The following is a 6,026-nucleotide window of genomic DNA, read 5'->3' on the forward strand; positions in this document are numbered from 1 at the left end:
ATTGGGCACAGGAGAGGCAATGCAGCCCTTTGAACCAGCTCCACCATTTAATACCATGATGATTGAGCTCACCTCCGTCTCAGCTGGATTTTCCCGCCTGCTCTCCTTCACCCTTCAACTCATTGCAAATGAAACATCTGTATCTCTGCATTAAATTTGCTCATTGCCCAGGCATCCACTGCATTTTGAATAGGGAATTCCACAGATTCACAGCACATTGAGATAAGTACATTCTTCATTATGAGAATAGAATAGAATCCCTACAGTGTAGAGACAGGGTATTCGTCCATGGAGTCCACACCAACCCTATAATGAGCATCCCATTCAGACTCACCCATTTCCTGTATTTTCCATGGTTAATGGCTTAACCTGCACAGGCATGGACACTGTGGGAATTTAGCATAGCCAATCCACTTATCCTGCACATCTTTGGACTGAGAGATGAAACTGGAGCACCCAGAGGAAACTTGCACAGACACGGGGAGAACGTGTAAACTCCACACAGTCGCCTAAGGCTGGAATCAAATCCAGGACCCTGACGCTGTGAGTCAGGAATGCTAACCATTGAGCCAACTCTTCGTAAAGTCTGCTTCTCCCATTAACCACCCCACGCCCCAGTTGGCTGAATCTATATTCCTTACATCAAAAAATCAGGTTGTGGAAGCAGATGACTCAGTAAAACCCAGTGACAGTCCATATGTTCTGTGTGTCTGAATGGGAATCCTATACACAACCCTCCAGCCTACACTTTTCAATCACTTTCCAGATAGGGCTCCAGTGGCTTCATGGGGACTACAACTCCCACAAGCCCTGAGGCAGGGACCACACGTGTGTGGGGAAACCCAGCACTGTACATGTACAGAATGTGGGCGGGTTTTGGAGCATGTACTTAGGGTAAGTATACTTTGCGGAAAGTATTTCACACTGTGATCGGCTGGAGGAGGAATGCATCTGCTCATAGTATTGGTCAGTTGGGGGGTCAAAGTGTCACTACACCCATGTAGGACCACTCTCCATCCCCAATTCATTGTAATGGTGGGAATCAACTAATGGGAAACAAAGAAGGATCTGACCCATTCTCCCAGACTGAAGGTTCCTCTTCTGACCAGGATTTGTCGCCTCCCTTTCTGTTTCCTTTTGTTTCATTCTGCTGTTACATTATTGACTTGCAGCAACTGAAGGGAAAGGAAGTGAACCCAGAAAGGGTGCAGAGTCTAACCAGGGACGGGAAGTGGTGCCATGGATCTGTTTATCAGTAACTCCATGAGAATGGGGAGGGTGTACATTAGGGGATAGCAGAGTCAGAATGGTAGGAGAGAGTAATTGGGCTGGAGGGTTATATCTTTGGGGGAAGAAAGGGGAAACAGATATTCCAGAAAAACGAGAATTGTCTGTTCTGACTTTCTAATCTGTACATATTCCTTTATACAGGGTGCTAGATGGTGAAGATTTGCAGACTGAAATCTCAACATCATGTGCTGATCGTGATAAAGTTAACCAGAATTTGAAGAACCAAAGATAGAGAATCACTCGGCCAAAATCCTGCAACACTCGCCCTCCCAGCATTGTCGGTTTATCTGCGCCAAGTGGACTGTGAATGGTTCAAGACAGCAGCTCACTCCCATCTTCTCAAGGGTAACTATAGAAGGGGAGTAAATGCTGGCTGAGCCAGTGATGCCCATATTCTGGAAATGGTTTCTATCTCTAGTTGCTGAAACCTGGTTGATGTTACTGCAGGATGATGAGGGACGCTGAGTGCATCCTTCAGGAAGAGCACCATCACATTACCCCTGCCTCCCCCACACAGTAACACCGCAACGTCACTGGAACAAAAGGCAGTGAAGCTAAAGGAGGACTTAGATATAGTTATTCGAGGTAAAGTCATGAAAGGGGATTGGAACACAGCAGGAACAGGATACTGAGCTGGTTGGTCAGCTGTTTCCCATTGAATGGTGGAGCAGGATTGAAAGGCTGAATGGCCTCCTCCTGCTGCTATCTCCCAGGTATGTATATAGTCATGGAGCCCAGGTAGGAAGAAGTGGGCAGGAATTCTCCAGGACATTGCACTTCCACAACTGTTTTCAGTGAGGGACGGTTTGATGGATTTTATTTAACATTTATCTTGAACACAAGGTCTGTAAATTTTGGCTTTCAAATGTTGTAAAAGTCTTTTGCACAGCAAATAAAATTAAAGAAAATAAATTAAACTGTCTGAATATAACAGTTTTAAAGCTTTCAACCTCAATTCTCCAGGAGATTGCACTTCTACAACTGTTTTCAGTGAGGGATGGTTTGATGGATTTTATTTAACATTTATTTTTAACACAAGGTCTGTAAATTTTGGCTTTCAAATGTTGTAAAAGTCTTTTGCACAGCAAATAAAATTAAAGAAAATAAATTAAACTGTCTGAATATAACAGTTTTAAAGCTTTCAACCTCTGCAAAACAAAATCCTGTCTATTCCCGGACACCATCACTTTCCAGCTACTCAAACTCCAGGGAAATATTCCCTCCCTGTCTGAACCTTGGGTTTGATTTAACTGCTTTTCAGTTCTCGTTCTGTGACCTGTGAAGCGTTCTTTTCCCCCATTTCTCCGACCCAGAAATGTTATCACAGCAACCTTCCCACCATCAAAGTCATCATTATGCCATTTTGCTTTTGGTTAACATATAAACACCAGCGGTGCAAAAGTGAGGAACGCAGATGCTGGAAACCAGAGCCTAGATTAGAGTGCTACTGGAAAAGGGCTTTTGCCAAAACGTTGATTTTCTGGCTCCTCGGATATGCCTGACCTGCTGTGCTTTTCCAGCATCACTCTAATATAGACATATAATCACCAGCAGTAAACCATTTTTGTAACCAATGGAATATTTCCAAACAAAGCCCATTACGGGCCAAGCAAACCATTATAAGTGACAGAGTGCGAAGGGACTAAATCAAAGTAGAGTTGTGGGGAGGGGGCAGCGGTGTAGATAAAGCACTATATCTCCTGCGGTGCCCACCTCTATCTGAAGGCATCGAAAGCATTGATACACACCAAATGTTCCTTCTCCAAGGACACCCTGCTGTGTAGCCTTTATCCTCAATCATAGAATAGAATCCCGACAGTGTGGGAGGAGAGCATTGGCCCATCAAACCCCACCGACCATCCGAAGAACATCACGCCCAGAGTACTCCATCCCTGTAACACTGCATTTCCCATGGCTGATCCACCTAGTCTGCACATTCCTGGACGCCGTGGACAAGTTAGCCTTCGCATCTTTGGGCTGTGGGAGGAAACCAGAGCACCTGGAGGGGACCCACACTATCCTGGGGAGAATGTGGGAACACCACACAGGCAATTGACCAAGGCTGGACTCCAACCTTGTACCTGATGCTGTGAAGCAGCTGTGCTACAATCACAATTTTAATCAAAGCAGATGATCCCTGTTCATTGTCACATTGCTGTTTGTGGAGACTTACTGCCCAGAGAGACATCCTGAGGTTCGGAAAGTGGCAATGTAAGTTCAGTCAACTCCAGCCCAGTTAATGTGGTTAACAACAACAACATCAATACTCCAGCAGTGTCATCATGTACAAGGTCCACTCCTGACTCTGATGTACAGTAACATTAGAATCAGAGTCCTGCAGTCCACATGGAGCAGGTGGATGACCACGTACCTGTGTGCACTCACTGGTCTCTCAATCGTGTTGAAGACGCAGCAAATCCCTTGTCACACAGAGAGGGAAACAACTCCTACCCAGTGTGAACACGCTGGGGTCTCAGGGGATGGGATGAATAACTGAATCCCTTTTCCTACACTGAGTATCTGAATGGCCTCTCCCCTGTGTGGGCTCACTGGGACTTCGCAAGTGGTGCATTTGTGTGAATCTCCCCACACACTGGGAGCAAGTGAATGGCCTTTTCCCAGAGTGACCTCGCTGGTGTTTCAGCAGGTCACTGAGTGAATCCTTTCCCACAAACTGAGCAGGTGAATGGCCTCTCCCCAATGGGAATGCACTGATGTCTCCGCAGGTGAGAGACTTGAATGAATCCTTTCTCACACATGGAGCAGGTGAAGGATCTAAATCCGCTGTGCCATCTCTGGTGCCTCAGCAGGTTGTAAGATCGAGTATTTCCTTCCCATACATGGGGCAGGTGAACGGCCTCTCCCCAGTGTGACTGTGTCAGTCAGTGTCGCGCTGGGAGGTGTAAGTGAATCCTTTCCCACAGTCCTTACATTTACACAGCCTCACCCTGGTCCAAACACATTGGTGTCTTCCCAGATCACATGACCAGTTAAATATTCGACCACATGCATAATATAGGAATGATTTTTCTGGCCTGGGAATGCTGCTTTTCCCTTCCATATTACCGGTAAGGATCAGGACCTGCGGAATTGGACGACTCTGCAGTTGATGTTATGTTAAAGCTGAGTTTCCCATCTGGGAACTCTCTCTCTCTGTGTAAAACAAGGTATCATTACTACAACTCCCAACACCAGCTCTCCGTTCAGTTCCCCTGAATTTCTAAATTTGGACTAATGCAATGACCTACTTAATGTGCCTTTCTCTCACTTGTATCTGAAAGTAAGTTGGGGCCATTTTGAATAACTTTATACACTTTAACAGCAGAACTCGTACTTACTCTGTCATTTCCGATTTGTAACCCATGGGAAATTTGTTACCATCTCCGATGACCGTTATAATGCTCTGACCACTTCTCTGGAGCCAGTGCACAGACCTTATACTTACACAGACTCACCCTGTCCAAACACATTGGTGTCTTCCCAGATCACATGACCAGTTAAATATTCGACCACATGCATAATATAGGAATGATTTTTCTGGCCTGGGAATGCTGCTTTCCCCTTCCATATTACCGGTAAGTATCAGGACCTGCGGAATTGGACGACTCTGCAGTTGATGTTATGTTAATTTGAGTTTCCCATCTGGGAACTCTCTCTGTGTGTAAAACAAGGTATCATTACTACAACTCCCAACACCAGCTCTCCGTTCAGTTCCCCTGAATTTCTAAATTTGGACTAATGCAATGACCTACTTAATGTGCCTTTCTCTCACTTGTATCTGAAAGTAAGTTGGGACCATTTTGAATAACTTTATACACTTTAACAGCAGAACTCGAACTTACTCTGTCATTTCCGATTTGTAACCCATGGGAAATTTGTTACCATCTCCGATGACCTTTATAATGGTCTGACCACTTCTCTGTAGCCAGTGCAAGTCAATCCTAACAATTCAGCTTTGTATCTGAACGGGATGCCCCCACAACAGTAGGCGCTCTGACACTCAATGCCCATCATTTAAGTTATTTCTCTTATAGCCCCTCATGTGTCTGGCAATCTAGCAATACAATCGAAAATATTTTATACAGTAATCTTTTCAGTCTCAATTGCCAGTTCCAGCCAGTAACATGCCAGTGAATTGAATTCTAACAGCAGCATTGCCCTGGCAGAAGAGATTGAGGAGAATGAAGCTGTCTTCTCTGGACTATCTAAACATTAAACACTTCAAATGAACAAACATCTTAAAGAGATCAATATGGTAGACACAGCAAGGATGTGTGCCTTGGCTGGTGTGTCTGGAATGAAATCAGCACGAACTGTGGTATCTTTACCCAGCATCCCCTTTAGCTGCATAAATGTTTAAGATTTATTTGCTACTCTAATTCCAATCTCTTGATCACTCCCACTTGTAACTGCTGTAATGTTGGTGGCCGTGCAAATTTATAACATTTGATTTATTCCATCCCAAAACCTCTCTGTATAGGTGTCTCACATTTGTTCACCGAGACTCTCATTCAATTTGACCTCTTCGCAATCCCTGCGCTGATAATTCCTAAGAGGGCTCAGAATGAAATGTTCACAGAAGGACAAAAGGAGGCTGATTGTCTCGCGATCTACTCTCTCTAGATCCCTCTTTGAGGTATATTTACCCAGTATCCCCTGGGATGTTGAATACGTGGGCAGCACGGTGGCACAGTGGTTAGCACTGCAGCCTCACAGCGCCAGAGACCCGGGTTCAA

General features: G+C 45.0%; 1 long non-coding RNA gene across 1 annotated transcript in view; it reads left to right on the plus strand.

Annotated features, from left to right (window-relative positions):
• Nucleotides 1–1,631, plus strand: part of LOC122547578 — a 14,375-nt gene extending 12,744 nt beyond the window's left edge. Inside the window, exon 3 of the long non-coding RNA XR_006311034.1 lies at nucleotides 1,432–1,631. This is a non-coding gene — a long non-coding RNA (uncharacterized LOC122547578). The remainder of the gene's footprint in view (nucleotides 1–1,431) is intronic.
• Nucleotides 1,632–6,026: the final 4,395 nt, after the last annotated feature.

This window comes from Chiloscyllium plagiosum, unplaced genomic scaffold (assembly GCF_004010195.1).
Source record: "Chiloscyllium plagiosum isolate BGI_BamShark_2017 unplaced genomic scaffold, ASM401019v2 scaf_2507, whole genome shotgun sequence".
NCBI lineage: Eukaryota > Metazoa > Chordata > Chondrichthyes > Orectolobiformes > Hemiscylliidae > Chiloscyllium > Chiloscyllium plagiosum.